The sequence below is a fragment of the Otolemur garnettii genome, unplaced genomic scaffold, assembly GCF_000181295.1.
Source record: "Otolemur garnettii isolate 467f Iridium unplaced genomic scaffold, OtoGar3 scaffold00056, whole genome shotgun sequence".
In the NCBI taxonomy this organism is placed as follows: Eukaryota; Metazoa; Chordata; class Mammalia; order Primates; family Galagidae; genus Otolemur; species Otolemur garnettii.
Genome location: NW_003852451.1, coordinates 11,776,768 through 11,795,722, shown reverse-complemented (window position 1 = coordinate 11,795,722; position 18,955 = coordinate 11,776,768).

The window sequence follows — 18,955 nt, the reverse complement described above, 5'->3', positions numbered from 1 at the left end:
CATGCCTTCTGCGCTCAGCATTATGGACTTCCATTTATTTCCTACAGAGTACCCTCTTCTCTCACTTTCCAGCCCTTAATGTGCTTTTGCTTCTGCCGACATGCTTTATTGCTTTCTTCCTGACGATTGTTTAATTTCAGTAAATGTCATTTCCTCCAGGAGGTCCTTCTAGGTTCTATTCCGTAACTATATTCCTCTGAATAAGGGTCAAACAGTTGTTATTTGACTCTCAACTTACTGTAGTCCAGCTAAACTGTAAACTCAGTTAGTAAGGGGTCCATGTTTGTCTGTTTCAATAGGGCACCCCTTATTGCCTAACATACTATCTGGTCTGTAGAAAGCAATTGATAGATATTTTGAGCAATGAAAAGATAAAAGTAGTTTCCATATAATTATTTCAGGAAAGGAATAAGGAAAATACAAACTTAGACAGAGATTGAAGTGCATATATATTAACCAGAGAGAGAGAGAAACAGAAATGTAGATCAAGGATCAGAACAGAGAACCCAGAAATGAAATCATCCTCATATTGCCATCTAATTTTTTTTTTAATTTCAGACTAATGTGTGGATACAAACAGCTATATTCCGAGTTTGTATTTGTGAGGTTCAAGTATAATTTTTAGGTGTATCTCAGACCCAGGCAGTGTTCCATATACCCCTACAAAAGTACCTGTTGGCGAAGAATTTACCCACTCTCTGCTCCCCCTCCCTTTCCGCCTCCCACTCTCTCTTCTCTCCCTAATGTGAATTTCATTGAGTTTTTCTTTCATGTGAGCATGTTAATCTACTAGTTCCAATTTAGTACTAGGTACATGTGATGCTTCTTTTTCCATTCTTGTGATACTTCACTTAGGAGAATAGTCTCCAAAGCCCATTTGATTTTTGAAAGAAGAGACAAAAATGTATATTGGGAGAAATAATATCTACTCAATAAATGGTGTATGGACCATTTATTATAAATGGAAAACTAGACAACCACAAATAAAAGACTGAAGCAGAATTCACAGTTCTCACTACTCACAAAAATTAACACATGATGGATAAAAAACTCTACAGCAGGAAACTATAAGAATATTGGAAGAAAATATTGAAAAAAAACCTTAGAGATATAAGCCTAAGAAAATAATTCATAAAGAAGATGCCAAATGTAATCACAGCAACAACAAAAATAAATAAATTGGACCTCATCAACTTAAAAAGCTTCTGCACGGCCAAGAACAAAATCAAAAGAGCAAATAGAAAGCCCACAGAATGGGAGAAAATATTTGCATGCTATTCAGCTGATAAAGGACTTATAACTAGAATCTACAAAGAACTCATGAATAGATCAAACAACCCCATTAAAAAATAGGCAACAGACATGAACAGAAACTTTTCTAATGAAGGCAGACTCATGGCCAAAAAACACATGAGAAAAATGCTCACCATCTCTAATCATCAGGGAAATGCAAATCAGAATGACATTAAAGTCTCACCTAACCCCAGTGAGACTGGCTCACATATAAAATCCCAAAACAATAGATGGTGGTGTGGATGCAGAGGGAAGGGAATACTTACACACTGTTGGTGGGAATGCAAACTAGTAAAACCTCTATGGTAAGTTATATAGAGATACCTCAAAGAAATTGAAGTAGACTTACCATTTGATCCAGCAATCTCACCGCTGGGTAAATAACAGAAGAAACAAAGGTCATTGTCTAAAAGGAACACCTGTCCTGGAATGTTTACAGGAGCACAGTTCTCAATCACAAAGACCTGGAAACAACCCAAGTACCCAGCAATACATAAATGGTTTAATAAAATGTGATATATGCATACCATAGAGTACTACTACCAAGGCATACAAAATGGCAATCTATCTTCTGTGACAACTAGGAGGAGGGAACTAGAAACCATGCTTCTAAGTGAAACATCACAAGAATGGGGAAACAAACACATGTACTCAATACTAATTGGAACTAATTGATTAACACTTAAGTGTACATATGCAAGTAAATCTCAATAAAAATCAAGCTTGAGGGAGTGGAGAGAAAGGGTTGGGTAAAATCACACCTATTGGGTACAGTACACAGTATCTGGGTGAGGAGCCCACATATAATTTTGATTCAATCTGTATAAATACACAGTATGTAAACAAAGAATTTGTATCCACTACTATTCTAAAATGAAAAAAAATTAAAGGGAAAGGAAGCATCTTCAAGATGTGTGCAGCTCACAGATGGAAAAAGAAAAGAAGAATTTTAACATTTTTACTATGAGCATTGCTTTCTATTCAAGCAATCAAATAAAGGACTGAGTTAGGTCATGGTTACAAAAATTCAAATGAATGTTCATGTATAGGCAAATGAGTGGATAAACTATTATATATCCAGGTAAAGTCATATTATGTATGCTTTGAAAAGATGTTGAATTTTCAAATATTCAGAATTAAACATTAATTTTATATCCAAAAAAATTACTTATGAAACAAAATAGTCCTAAAAATGTTATTGTTAGAAACCATAGGAAGAAGATGGAATGTTATTGTTAGAAACTATGGGAATAAGAAAGCTTATTTCACCTACAATCCCACATCTGTCAAGGTTTAATCAGGTAAATAGAAATCATATTATGTACTCTAAATGTAAAGTTTGTTTGTTTCCATGGGACTTAGAGGCCTATTCAAGGAATAGAAGTGATTGTGGAAAAGAGTTTAAAAAATTCAGAACAGACAAGATAGCTGATAACAAAACATCAAAGCAGGCTGTTCTTAACTGCTTTCCTGGTAGCCTCTCAAGATGCAAGTGATTCTCTAGATTTATACAGGAGTCCTCAAACTTTTAAACAGGGGGCCAGTTCACTCTCCCTCAGACCGTTGGAGGGCCAGACTGCCGGCCCCGGGATGAGTCGGCTGCTAAGCAAGACAGGCAGCGGCAGCAAAAACACCCTGTAGACCAGATAAATGTCCTCAGCAGGCCACATGTGGCCCAGGGGCCGTAGTTTGAGGACGCCTGCTAGAAACTCCCTACTAAGTGGATTCAAACACCAGGGCTGTCCATGCCTGCTGGAATTACCTCCTGAAAATAATGCTCTACTGCATTCCAAATCTTCCAAAAGTGACCTTCTTGGTGATGGATTTTAACCTGGGACTGTATAGGGAAGAGAACTCTGGATAAAGGCAAGTTTTATTTCTGGCTTTTCATTTGAAATGCAAATGAAGTGACAGTATTACTGAATAACAACAAATGATTAGCCCAACTGCCAATAGCATATGACCCAAATGTCATCATCCAAACGTTTAGGAAAGCCTTGTGCCCTGGTGGAAAGAAAATCAGATTTAGAATGTGAAGACCCAGATTTGGGTCCTAACATCATAGTTTACTTGCTGTGTGACCTTGGATTGTTTCTTGAGCTCAAATTAGTTTTAGTTTACTTATCTGTGTTAAGGAGAAAATATCTCTTCATCATCAAATAAGATTAAATATCTGAAATATTTTGTTAACTATAAAGTATATGCTACCTGTACCTATTAACTATAATTCAACATTGTGTATATTATCCTCTAATAGGAGCCATCAAAAGAATAACTCAATCAAATAATACTAATGAGATGGAGACTAAATAAGCATAACTCCAAAGCTAGTATTACAAGAAGGTATACTTATTCCATTAAATACAGGTTGATCATTGTGGGCAAAGGCCAGTACCAGAGGTTGAATGTGGACCATGGCGAATATTGGAGACAGAGTGAAAAGCAATTTGTAAATCAATAAATGTTTAAGACCTGCTGAGAATTTGGTAAATTCTACAGGTGTATGAAAATGGAATTGTTAAATTCCAAACTGTTTGTGAATGAAGATTTTAGAAAAATTTAGTGAGTTTAATCTTTTAAGGAGTGATTATACTTCCACATTGAGATTTCACACATACTTTTTGGCCTCAATGATAATGTGTAGATTTTAAAAATAGGGCAAAAAAATTAATGTTACCAACCATAAGCAAAGCAATATTCGTCCCCTCCTCTAACCCTTAAGAGTATACTACCAAAAGTAATTTCTCATAGATGGCCAAGAAGAGACCAGATAACTACTTCACAGTGATGGTGGAAGATTACAGCAGGGCTTCTCTAATGTTAAAGTGTACAGAAATTACCTGAGGATCCCATTAAAAAACAGATACTAACTTAGGGGATGACCCTGAGATCATGTATTTCTTTCATTTATTTCAAAATACTAAGGGGCTACAAATATGTTTGGTTAGATGGATCACTTTAGTAATGCTTGAGTCACAGCTATAGGTCTTCCCAACACCCACACAGTGTTCATTGTACCCGTTAGGTACATTTTTGCCCCTCCTCTCTTATCCCCTCTGCCCTATGTGATTTCCACCGAGTTTTACTTTTTTCTCTGCACATGTGTGCTCAATAGTTAATTCCAAATTAATAATGAGTACTTTTAGTGTTTGTTTTTCCATTGTTGAGATACTTCACTTAGGAGAATGAGCTCTAGTTCCTTCAAAATTGCTACAAAAGGCATTAATTCATCCTTTTTCATGGCTGAGTAGTATAACATGGTATACACATGCCACATTTTATTAATGCACTAATGAAGTGATGGGCACTGGGTTGATTCTACATCTTTGAAATTGTGAATTGTGCTGCAGTAAACATTCAAAGGCAAGTGTCTATTAGACGGAAAGACTTATTTTGCTTTAGGTAGATACCCAGCAGTGATATTGCTGGATAGAATGGTAGGTCTACTTTAAGTTCCTTGAGGATCTCCAAACCATTTTCCATAGAGGCTGTACTAATTTTCAGTCCCACCAACAGCGTATAAGCATTACTTTCTCTCTGCATCCAGAATAGCATCTATTATTTGGGGACTTTTTAATAAGACCCATTTTATCAGGGGTAAGGAGACATCTCATTGTGCTTTTGATTTGCATTTCTCTGATAAGTGACGTTGAGCATTGTTTTCATACATTTATTGGCCATTTGTCTGTCTTCTTTTTAAAAGCTCTGTTCATATTTTTGTCCAATTGTAAAGGTATTGTTTGGCTTTTACTTGCTGATTTTCTTGATTTCTTTATAGATTCTGGTCATTGGTCTTTTAGCAAATGTATAGCTTGCAAACATTTTCTCCCATTCTGTACATTATCTATTTGCCCTGCTGATCTATTTCCTTAGCTGTGCAGAAGCTTCATGGTTTAATCAAATATAATTTCTTTGTCTTTGTTGTTGCTGTGATTGCCAATGGAGTCTTAGTCATAAATTTTTCTAACATTTTCCTCTAGAATTCTTACAATTTCATGCCTTATATTTAAGTTTAATTTCTTTTATTCATCTTGAATTAATATTTGTGAGTGATAAGAGATAGGGGTCCTGATTAATTCTTCTGTATGTGGCTATCCAATTCTCCCAGCACCATTTATTAAATGAGTTCCTTTTCCCCACCATACATTACTGTCCCCTTTATCAAAATCATTTGGTCATCAATAGGGGTTTTTATATCTCTGTTCTCTATAGTATTCCATTGGTCTATATCTCTACTCTTGTACAAATACAATGTTGTTTGGGTTACTATAGCTTGTAGAAAATTTTGAAGTCTGGTAGTATGATGCTTCCAGATTTGTTCTTTCTGCTTAAGATTGCTTTGGCTTTTTTTGTGATCCCAAATGAAGTATAGAATTATTTTTTCCCAATCTGTGAAGTATGACATTGGCATTTTTTCTTCCTTTATATTTCAAATTAATATGAGGGTACAAATTTTTAGGTTATATTGTTCTCACTTCCAAGGTAAAGTTCAAGTTGCAGAAGAGCCCCTCACCCGGGGGGGGGGTGTACCGAATACCCTCACGTTGTGCACATCAGGTGAGAGCCCGCCAAATGCCCTCCCTCCTCCCCCCAGTAGTCCTCCTCCTTCTCCTCTCCTCTCCCTCCTTATCCCTCTCCCTTGGTAGACTATATTTGTGTTTTGTCTATGGAATATTATTCATCCATAAAATGATGGAGACTTTACATCTTTTATGCATACCTAGATGGAGTTGAAACACATTTTTCTTAGTAAAGTGTCTCAAGAATGGGAAAAAAATGTATCCAATATACTCAATACTAATACGAAACCAACATATAAATACTTACACACTCACACAAATAATGTTGGTATTTTGACAAGGACTGCTTTGAATCTGTAAATCACTTTGTGTTATATGGACATTTTAATAATTTTGATTCTGCCAATCCATGAACCATCTTCAATTTTTTTCTCAGTTTTTCATAATTTTCCTTATAGAGTTCTTGCACCTCTTTGGTTCAATATGTTCCTAGAAATATTATTTTCTTTGTAGTTATTATGAAAGGTGAGTCTTCCATTAGATTCTTAGTTTGACTGTTATCAGTATATATCTATATAGAGATTTATGTATATTGATTTTATAACTTGAAATTTTGCTGAATTTATTTATCAATTCCAGGAGTCTTTTGATGGAGTCTTTGGGGACTTTTAGGAATAAGATCAAGTCAACAGGAAAGAGCAATAGTTTGCCCGTCTCTTTCTTAGTTTGGGTACCCTTTCTTTCTCTTGCCTGATTGCACTGGCTAAGACTATTTCTACTATGTTGAATAGTAGTAGTGACAGTGGATACCGTTGTCTTGTTCTAGTTCTTAGGGGAAATGCTTTCAAGTTTTCCCCATTCAGCCTGATATTGGCAGTGACTTTGTCATATATGGATTTTAAAATTTTGACATATGTGTCTTCTATTACAAGTTTGTTGAGGGTTTTTATCATAACAGACAGATGAATCTTGTCAAATGCTTTTCTGGCATATATTGAGATGGGTATGTTGTCTTATTTTGCTTCTATTTCTGTGGTGAATTACATTTATTAATTTATGTACATTGACCATAGTTTCATCACGGTGATGGTGCTCACTTGATCATGGTGGATTATTTCTTGATACGCTATTGAATTTTCTTACATTTGCTAGTATTTTATTGAGGATTTTTGTATCTATATTCTTAAGGAATATTGGTCTATAGTTTCCTTTTTCTGTTGTGTCCTTCCTGGGCTTTGGTAGCAAGGTGATACAGGCTTCATAGAATGAGTTGAATAATATTCCCTCCTTGTGAACATCGTGGAATGATTTCTGTAAAATGGGTACCAACTCTTCTTTGTAGGTCTGCTAGAATTCAACTGTGAATCCATCTGGCCCCCCAAGGGAGCATTGTTGTTCTTGGGAGTTTTTATTATTATTATTGCTGCTTTGATCTCACTGCTCAATAATGGCCTTTTCAAGAGTTCTATTTCTTCCTGATTGTATCTTGGGAGGTTGTGTATTTCCAGGAATTTGTATATTTCCTCTACTTTTTCTGGCTTATGTGCATAGAGATTTTCATAGTATTTATGCGTTATGGATGATGTTTTTTATTTCTGTGGTAAAAGTTGTAATACCTCCTTTTTTGATTTCTGATTGAGCTTATTTGGGTCCTTTCTCTTCTATTTCTTGTTAATCTATAGAAAGGTCTGTTAACTTTATTTATATCTTCAAGAATCATCCCTTTTTTCATTGATCCTTTGTATTATTTTTGTTTTCTATGTCATTTAGTTCTGCTCTGACCTTCATTATTTAATTTCTTCTGCCAGCTCTAGATTTGGCTTCTTCCTTTTCTAATTCCTTAAGTTGTTAGTTTGTGATCTTTCTATCTTTTGGATGTAGGCATTTAAGGCTATGAATTTTCCCCTGAGGAATGCTTTTTGTGTATCATATAGATGTTGGGAACTTGTGTCCTGTTTGTCTTTCAGTTCAAATAACCTTTTGGTTTCCATTTTAATTTCATTCTTGACTAAATAGTCATTTAGTAGCAGGTTGTTTAATTCCCATAACATTGTATATGTTTGAGTGTGTCTCTTGCAATAGATTTCTTCTCAGACCATATTCCACTGTGGTCTGAGAAGATACATGGTGTGATTTCAGGTTTTTTGAGTTTCTTAAGACCTGTTTTGTTCCCTACATCCTGAAGAATGTCTCATGTGCTAGTGAGAAAAACATAGTCAGTAGTTAATGGGTAGTATGTTCTATAAATGTCTGTTAGAGGCTGGTTTAAGACTATTGTTTCTTTATTTATTTTCTGCTTTGATGATTTGTCAAGCTCTGACCATGGGCGTTGAAGTCCCCAGCAATTACAATGGTGCCATCTGTTTACTTAGCTCTAGTAAAATTTGCTTTATATATATCCTAAAATTCCTGTGTTTGTTGCATATATATTTAGGATTGTTATGTCTTGCTGTTTAATTGCTCCTTTTGCCATTATATAATGACACTGTTTATTTTCCTTTACCTTTGTTCCTTTAAATTCAATTATATCTGATTTGAGAATGACTACACTTGCTTTTTTGTTTTCATTTATGTGTAATATTTTTTCCCATCCTTTCTCATTGAGATCTGTGTGCATCCCTGTTTCGATGTGCTACATGGAGGGGGCAGATGTTTGGGTTATTGTTGTTTTTGTGTGTGTGTGTTTTCATTCATTGAGCTAGGCTATGTGTTTTATGGAGCATTCAGACCATTAACGTTAAGCAATAGAACTGGTATTCAGCCTGCTGTTCTTTTCATCTGTTGTGTAGTACCTTAAGCATCATTTTCTCTCTTTTGTTTTTGCTTTCTTTATAAAAGTTGAGGGTTCACCATTTGGGGGATGAATTTATATTTGTGGGTAGATGTTATGCTCATTCACAGGCAATGCTGTTCTGAGTATTTCCTGTAAGGCAGGTCTGATCACGGCAAACTTCTATAGTGTTTGCTTCGCTGGAAAAGAATTAATTTCTCCATCAGTTGTGAAAACTTAGTTTTGCAGGATACAACATGCTAGTCTGGTAGTTCTGTTTAAGATGATTGAATATGGGGCCCAATTCCCTTCTGTCTTGGAAGGTTTTTATTATGTAGTCTGTGGTTAACTTGACAGGCTTTCCTTTATAGTTTGTTTATACCTTCATCTTGCTGCTTACAGAAGTTTCTCCTTCATTTTTAATTTGAAAAGAGTGATTACTATGTGTCCTGGAGATATCCTATTTGATATGAATTTTTCTCATGTTTGATGTCCATCTTGAATTTGACTGACTCTCTGGCAATAACAGAGAAGTTTTCTGTAATAACTCCCTCATTAGGATTTGAGGATTTTCATGCTTTTAACTTTCTTCATCTACCTCATGGATACCTATAATTCAAATGTTAATTTGCTTCACATAATCCCCCCTCTCAGTGATAGTTCTGACTTTTTTATACTCATCTCTGCCTCTTTGCATGACTGGGTTATCTTGAGAGCCTTGTCTTCAAGTTCTGAGATTATTTATTTTCCTTGGTTTAGACTATTATTTAACCTTTCTCCTGTGTTTCAAAATTTTCCTAAATGACTTCTTCATTTCTTAAAGTTCTAGTACATCCTTCCTTAAATTGTCTACCTCTTTACAAGTTTTTCATTGATTTCCTGAAATATTTTCTTGGATTCTTTTTCTTGGTTTTAAAGTTTCTCTTCAATTACATTCATCTTAATTGCCAGCCATATTCTGAATTACATTTCTGTCATTTTGGCAATTTCCCTGTTGGTGGAGTTCACAGGTGTAGCTCCATTGTTTTCTCTGGGAGTTATCAAATGATTTTTTTCCATGTTGCCAGGGTTCTACTTATGTTTTTTTTCTCATCTGGCTCCTCTTCTCTCATATCTGGATTAATAGGGTTGCAGGGCACATGCTCTGTTCTTCTGGGAACTCTCCTATTCAGTTAGAATAAGGGGAGGTCTCTAGACGGAGCTTTTGTGTTCTACTCAAGAATATTGACCCATCAGGGGAGGGCTAGGTACACTGAGAGCCTGTAATATAGCTGCTCTGTTTTAATCCATTCCCCTGTGATTGTCCCAGTTCAAGCAAGTGCTAAATAATCTTCGTGTGGTATGGCAGGATGTTCCGCAGCTCATTGTTGGAAGTTTACATTGGGGGATTTTTGAGATCTCTTCTTGGTGGTTGCTATTGTGAGAAATGTCTTTAATCAGGATAATCCTGTGGTGGTATTACTAGTAGCCAGGTAAGTTTACTTAGGCTATAGTTGTGAAAGACCATTTGCTTAAAACCATGGTTCAGCATTTGCTTGAACCAGGTCCATGAGTAATGGCTACTCATGGCTTGGGGATCCCGAGTGAGGCTTTGGCCCTTGTAGAAGTTCCACCAAACCAAAATCAATGGTGGGAACTTAAGGTCTAGGTTCAACTTTGGAACCTCAAGGTAGTGGTTGCAGGTACAGTAGGATCCCTGGATATACATGGTCATAGCCTTGGGCACAGGCACAATAAGACCTTCAAAGCTGGTTCTAGGGATTATAGAGCCTGAGCCACACATATGGAGTGCTGTTCTACCAGCATGGAGACTGCTAATGTCCAGTCTCAGTGGCCCAGGGATTAAATAGGCAGATCAGAGCTACTGGTTAGCCAAGCCTTTCCTCCTACACCTAAGACTCACTGAGGCTGTCACCCAAGGCTTCCCAGATGGTGCCCATGGTGTCTGAGGCTTCTCATCTAATCAGATCTCATGCAGGAGAGGAGGCATACTCAGCCCTCAGTCTCAGGTCACAACACAACACAAGGGAGCTTCTGTATTGTCTGCTTCCTACCCAGGCTAGCAGGAGTGATGCAAAGGCTGCTGCTGAATGGCTGGGTACTGGGTGGCTTGGCTCCATGTACCATGGAGGTAAGGATGCCATCTGTTGTGGAGGACCCAGGATTGGAAGTCACTGGATCTCTCTTACACCTGCTTTCTGGTGTGATGTCTATGCACAGACTCTCAGCAGCTCCCCAATCAGCTCAGAGATCTACAGTGGAAGAGGGATACCCCTTGCAGCTTGAGCTGCCTATGATTTTTATTCCTCTCCTATAAAGAAGTACCCCCTGGGGTTGCTTCTATTGTGTTGTCTTCACCTGTTTCCACCAGTGTAAATTGTATTGGCACCCCAGATTAATCACTGAGTTAGTGGGTGGTGCTTGTAAGAAACAACTTGCTCTCTGTTTGACTGAGTCTGTAGATCCTGTAACAAGCTATAGAGTTCTTCTCCCTGTCAATGATTGATGCTTACAGAAAAGAGCCAAATTCAGAGATGTACATTTTAGCCCTCTATGAGGAACATTTGAATACCCCAGGCTGTGGGAGGAGCCCTATCGCTCACTGGGGTTTGCTTGCTCTCCACCATACCAGATGTTGTTGGGGAGTGAGGCTGGATAGTGTTAGGCTGGACAAGCCTGGATGTTTCTGAAAAGTATCAGCAATGCTCAGAGGTTGTTTCTGAGGCCCCTGGAAAAATCACCTGGGAGTTGGATATAAGCAGCCTCTTCAAATGGAAAAGACTTCTCATGTGGAAGGGGCTGTCTGAAATTCACCAACTATCAGAGTGAGTTCCACTGCAGTTCCTCAATGGGAAATACATGGGTCTTACTCTCTGTGGAAACCTCAGATTGGAGGACACTCAAGCTAATGAGAGGCAGCTATACCTGAAACTCTCAATCTGCCCTCCCAGCTGCTGGGCTTGGGGAGGGGACATGTAGAAAATGAGCATGTACGGAAGAGATCTGAGTCACAGGTCCCTCTAGTCCCTCTACCTAGGAGGAAACTTGCACAGAATATTCAATCCCTAGGATCATGATAGTCTCTACACAATTCAGTGGTTGTAGCAGTACTTAGGCTCAAAAGAGTGGAAAAGCTTCCAAACTCAGTAGATCACTGATTCCCAAAGACATGTGGGAAGGAGAAACCTAACACCCCTTAACTACCTCACTGGGCTCCAAGCCTTTCTGGGTTTGATCTTCACTAATATCTTTTCTTCTTTTTCCTTTTCCTGTTCTGCTTTGTAATCCTCCACAAAGTCCTGGCAAGCTCTAAAACTTCTTCCTCTGAATTCTACCTGAGCTGTGCCCACTCTCTCCTTTCTTTTATCTGAAACCTCACCTTCTCTCTGGGATACTCTGGAAAATAATGTCTCTAAACAGCCATATTTCCCTCTCCGAGATTAACAACTGCAACTTTAGTATCATGCAGATACTGAATGCCTGAACTATAATTTGAATAGCAAGATACTATACTTATGTTTCAAAAATTTGTCTTTTGAAACAATCACCTGAAGTAGTTGTTAAAAATGCATATTTTTATCCTCTGGCCCCAGGTAGGTAGCAAGGGGCCCTAAATTATACACCTGGACAGTGGAATAGGTGAGATTTGAACCCAGATCCATTTATTCTTGAGTCACTCTTTCCACAACAACCAGTTCTAAGAGAAAGCAACTTCTTAGCTGAAATAATTGACTGCATGACCTTGGCTACATCAGCCATATTAAAAAGCTCCAGTGACTCGGATATTACCCTGAACTCTGAGTAAAAAATAGATATAGATATTCCCAATTGGAATCTCATTTTCTTATTACCTCTTAGCCTAGCACTTCCAGACTCACTCTATTTTTGGACAGCCTGCCTGGTATTCAGCTTGACTGTGGTCCTGAACACACTCTCAGAGTAGCCTCAATTCCATGACACACATCAGGCCTCCAGAGTCCAGCAGGACCTGTCCCTGAGACTCTCCATTTGCTCTGGGTCTCAGCATTCTTTTGTGTACAGTAATGGGATTCTAGTAGATGCTTGATTCCTAATAGCCTTTTCAGGGTACTGTAGAATGTGCATTGTGTTTCCATGCATCTGCTTGTCAGAGAGCTAAGTCACTTGACTTTTTCCAGTTGATAAGCAGGGCTATTCCTCATCTTTTCTTTATCAGTTTCTTTCTAGCAGGTCAGCAAGAAAGAAAAAAATAGATCAATGAAACAAAATTCATCCAAAAATATTTCCCTAACAACTAAAAATTGCTACTTTAAAAAGACAGTGGTTAAGACATTTTTACTCTGTCTCAACATCAACCCACTTGGCATTTAAGTTGTACTTTATCACGTTGATTATTTTTCAAATTCCAGAAAGATTAGCAGGACAAAAGAAGCCTTGTCCCAAACAGGGTCCTGCTGGAACCCAGACAATGAGCTTCCCATTGGTGAACTAACAGTAGTTTTGGCATAGATGTTAATCCTTTTCCTATATAACCTGTACGTATTTTTATTCCTCAGAAGAATGGATTTGAAAGCAAAATGTAGTAGTTCTTCTCCTTAGACTCTCCCAATACAGATTTATCCCATTTGAAGGTTTTGTTTTAAAGAGATTTTCCACAATAATTGTAGGCAAAGCACTTAACCACTAATGGGTAAGGCATTGCAGTATTAAAAAGATGCTTATGTAAAAGGCTCAATTAACTGTGCATGGAACCATTTCAGAACTAAGTGTGAAATTTCACAACCAAATACAGTCATGTGCATCATAACAACTTCTTTCGTCAAGGAGAAACCAAATAAGATGGTGGTTCCATAAGATTATCAAAACAATTTAAGTAGAAAAAACTCATAGAATTGGGGATAAAGAAAAAAATTTTTGTACAATATGTTTGCGTTATTACAAAAATAGTAAAAAAAAAATTTTAGTTTCTAAAGTAAAAAAGTTACAGGTAGCTGACTTATTACTGAATAAAGAAAAATATTTTCACAAATTTAGCATAGCTTGAGTGTGCAGTGTTCATAAATTCTATAGTAGTGCACAGTAATTTCCTAGGCCTTCACATTCATTCACCATTCACTGACTCACCAAGAGAAATTTTCAGTTTTGCAAATTCCATTAATGATAAGTACCATATACAGGTATATAATTTTCTATCTTTTATATTATACATAGTTTACTGTACTTTTTCTATGTTTAGATATGCAAATTATTATCATTTGTTGCAATTACCAATAGTATTCAGTGTAGTAACATGCTGTATCGGTTTATAACTTAGGAACAATTAGTGATACCATGTAACTTAGGTGTAGACTAGGCTACATCATCTAGGACTGTGTAGGTAAGGTACACTCCATGGTGTTTTCACAATGATAAAATCACCTAATGACATATTTCTCCAAATGTGTTCTCTGTCAGTAAGTGAAATACAACTGCATATTTTTGTGTATAGTTTTCTTCAAACTCAAAGTGGGTAGGTATGTAAAAGTGAAGAGATTTCAGGGCAATGAGGTCAGTGAGCTAACCTCTCAATTAGTAGATAGAATCCCATGGAACTGAGACAGGAGAGGCATATGTTTATGACTGCAAAAAGCGCCCTGTGGTGCAAGGATGGTTCAGAATCAGATGTTTGCTCCAATCACCTGCTAACCAGGTGACTTGGCAGTGTTTGTGCTGCATCTACCTTTGTACCAACTTATGAAAGCCTAATCAGTTTTCAGGATCTTTATAAAACTGGTTGAAGAAACATTGACAGCTTGAAATCAACCATGTTGAGACTATCTATATCATAAAAATTGATGCATGTGTTGTCCTAATGAAAAGAGAAAACCCAGGTGGGTTCTTGGCTTTGCATAGGAAAGAATTCAAGTGCAAGCCAACTAACAATGGGTAAGTTTACTGAGATACAGACAAACAATAGATCCTACTTCAGAGACCAGTAGGGTCCTCTCTCACACAGGAGTGGAACCCCATATTGGACAATGGTAACATTTTTAAATGTTCAACTCCCCCCCACCCCGGAAACAACCATAGGTGACCAGCATTGTCTTGTGGTCAGGTTATAAAGGTTAATCATAAACTGCTGTCACAGAAAGGTAAGCACAAATAGTTTGCAAGGCATCTGGTTCAGTAATACATTCATTTTTCAGAGGGTCGAGGGCCAGTGACTTGCTGACAACTTCCTTGTTCAGTGTTGTTGGGGTCTGCTATCAGTCAAAATGGCTGCACTCAGGTCCCTTTGACCTTTATTTTCTGTCATATACCTACATTAAAATCATCAAATGCTACAAATTAGAGTTTTTCAAAACTACTCATTCATTCATTTCAGAGAACCTATTTAGTGGCATGCCATTGACAGGGCAAAATGTTTCTTTGCCTAAGTGCTAGTTTTCTCATCTGTAAAATGGGTTTAATAATAATTAGGTCTGCTACTTGTAGGACCTTGGAGCCAAAAAAAGTAGAGACCAATATTTATAAATGTTTTAAAATTATAAATCAATCTATTAAATGTTTATAAAATATTTTGTATCATCTCATCTTTACTGCTATTGCTCCATAATAACTACATAAAAATGTATAAAGCTACGGTTTTTATATCATTAAAACTTGCCAAAATATCAAAGACAACTAAAAATACTACTTCTTATATGGAAATAAATTTTCTCTTGACTGGTAATGTTTGAATGAATAAATAAATATACGCTTAATTTTCAAAGCATTATGTATTTATTTGAAGAGATTTCTTTATCTCACCGTATTTCAAAAAAATCTTGAATTATGCCTTATATTCAAGATTTTTATATAACTTATATTCATTGACAGTAGTGATATAAAGAATTAGCAAAGTAACTAGAATAAAAATGTGTATAATTGTATAGTATTTTTATAATAATGTAAATTACATTTTAAAATAAGTAAAAAATAGCCAGGTGCAGTGGCTCAGGCCGGTAATTTAAGCTCCCTGGGAGGCCAAGAAGGGTGGATCACTTGAGCTCACAAGTTCAAGACCAGCCTGAGCAAGAGGGAGACCATGTCTCTAAAAATTAGCCAGGTGTTATGGCTGGCACCTGCAGTCCCAGCTACTTGGAAGGCTGAGGCAAGAGGATCACTTGAGCCCAGGAGTTTAAGGTTGCTGTGAGCTATGATGCCCCAGCACTTTACCAGGAGAACATGAGACTGTGTCTCAAAAAACAAAAACAAAAAGAGAAAATAAATAAAATAAATAAAAAAAAGTTAACATGTTTAGAAAATTTACATTCTTTTAAATATTCAAAATAATATATTAAGCTTAAAATTATAAATTATAATTAATAAATATAAAATTTTGAAAGCAAAGTTATATAAACAAAGCATATTCTTTGGGGGAAATTTTTAATCTTATTTTTAATATAAGTAGTTATTAAATAGTTGTATAGGAGCTGTAACATATTCTTCTTAGTAAAGTATCTCAAGAATGGAAGAAAAAGTATCGAATGTACTCAGTACTATTATGAAACCAATATGTAATCATCCACACTTTCGTACAAATGATAAAATACAACCGTAGCCCAGAATGAAGGATGGAAAAGGAGTGTGAGAGGAGGGGAGGGGGGAGACCAAGTGGAGGGAGAGTAATTAGCAACCTCACCTATTGTGTATAATGCAAGGGTACATGTCAAATCTATTAAGAGTAGAGTATAAATGTCTTAACACAACAAATAATTAAGCCAAGTGAAGGCTATGTTAACCAGTTTGATGTAAGCATTCCAAATTCTATATAAAATCAGCACATTGTACCTCATATATGCATTAATGTACACAGTTATGATTTAATAAAAAAAACATTCTATTCGTCAATGTTCTTTTTTTTTTCTTTTTATTTTAAGACAGAATCTCAAGCTGTCTGCCCTGGGTAGAGTGCTGTGGCACCATAGCTCACAGCAACCTCCAACTCTTGGGTGTAAGCAATTCTCTTGCCTCAGCCTCCCAAGTAGCTGGGACTACAGGCACCCATCACAACTACAGGCGCCCAGCTACTTTTGGTTATTGTTGTTGCAGTTGACGTTGTTCTAGCTGGTCTGGGCTGGGTTCGAACCCTCCAGCCTGCATGTATGTGGGTGGTGCCCTACCCACTGAGCTACAAGGGCTGCCATCTGCAGTGTTCCTATACTTGCTCATATAAAGAAATGATGTAACATTTCATATATTTAGCTCTTAATCTATGTAAATAAAAAGTTATGAAAACATGAATCATTTAATATTGAAAAATGTTTTTCAGTTGCTATGTAACTGTTAAGAACATGCTAATTTGTGTATATTTCTAGAACCATGACCCATTCAAAAAAAGAAAGAAAGAAAGGAAAAGAAAAGAAGAAAATCAAAGCTTGGCACTACTGGGAAACAATATGAAACAATCCTCTGCATTCATGCTATTAGAGAAGAAAAATGGGTTAATTTGTCTTTTCTGTTACCTAAGCACTTCTACAACTTGCATACTCCCTGTAGGGCAAAAATAGTGTCCTTCTCTAATGTCAGCAATGGCACAATTGTATTTTCATACAGATTTCTTCTGTTTGGGGACAGATATGTGGGGATTGAACAGTGTTAGTGATGGAAACAGAGGTTTAGTGTCATGGATGCCACCATGCCAGCACTGAGCATGATGATAGAGGTGCACATGTTTTTCTAAAAAATAAACTAATTTCTTTGTCTCTGTGATTATACTATCTAGGACGCTTCTAAATTATTAAATTCACTGTGGGGGGCTCTTTTCCTGGTGCAGTGGTGGTACCTTCTTAAGCCCCTATGTGTTTAGCACTTTAGATATAATATCACATTTAATATTTATAAAACCCTACTATATAGTAATTGGTATTCTTTACTTGTTAGCTATTATTATTATTCTTACTTATTATAACTATTATTCCCTTCAGACAAAAAAAAAAACTACCTCTTTAAACAAACTATCACTTCAAAGATGCATCAATAACAAAATGTCTCTAGTAACACACAGAAAAGAACATTATAAATGGGTCCTGAAAAAAAAAAGAATAAAAATATTGAGATCTGGTAGTTCTCAGTAATACAAAAATAAATAAATAAATAAATGGGTCCTGTACTAGTTTCTTAGTGATGTTGCAACAAATTATGACAAACTTAGCAGTTTAAAGGACACAAATTTATTATTTTATAGTTGCATACATTAGAAGTGTGATACAGTTATCACTGTGGGAATGCTAAGGTGTCAGCAGGGCTGTACTTATACTGAGGGCACTATGGGATAATCTACTCCTTTCCTTTTTCCAAGTTCTAGAGGCTGCCTGTGTTCCTTGGCTCATTGTTCCTTTCTTTATCATTAAAGACAGAATGCAGAGTTTGACTCCTCCTCACCCTGAATCACTCTGACTTCTTCCTCTCTCTTTTCCCTTTATGATTAAATTAGGCTCATCTAGATAAATTTAATTCCACCTTCTCTGTCCCTTTTGTCATGTGAAGTCACTTATTCACAGGTTCCCAGGATTAAGACATGGACATCTGGGCAGGACATTATTCTCTCCACCATAAACCTCCATTTAGAATTTGCTACTTCCAAAAGAAAATTACATACCAATATCACTAATGAATATTGATGTGAAAATATTCAACAAGATCCTAACAAACAGAATCCAGCAACACATCAAACAAATTATACACCACGACCAAGTGGGTTTTATCCCAGGATCTCAAGGATGGTTCAACATATGTAAATCTATAAACATAATTTATCACATAAACAAAGTAAAAAAACAAAGACCATATGATTCTCTCAATTGATGCAGAAAAACCTTTTGAAAATATCCAGCATCCCTTCATGATCAGAAAACTTAAGAAAATTGGCATAGAAGGGACATTTCTCAAATTGATAGAGGCCATCTACAGTAAACCCACAGCCAATATCGTATTGAATAGACTTAAATAATGGAAATCATTTCCACTCAGATCAGGAACCGGGCAAGGTGGCCCATTGTTTCCATTGCTCTTTAACATTGTAATGGAAGTTTTAGCCATCACAATTAGGGAAGAAAAGGCAATCAAGGGTATCCATATAGGATCAGAAGAGATTAAACTTTCACTCTTCGCAGATGACATGATTGTATACCTGGAAAACACCAGGGATTCTACTAAAAACCTTTTAGAAGTAATCAAGTAATACAGCAGCATCTCAGATTACAAAATCAACACTCATAATTTGGTAGCCTTTATATATACCAACAATAGTCAAGGTGAAAAAATAGTCAAGAACACTATTCCGTTTACAGTGGTGCCAAAGAAGATGAAATATTTGGGAGTTTACCTAACAAAGGACGTGAAAGATCTCTATAAAGAGAACTATGAAACT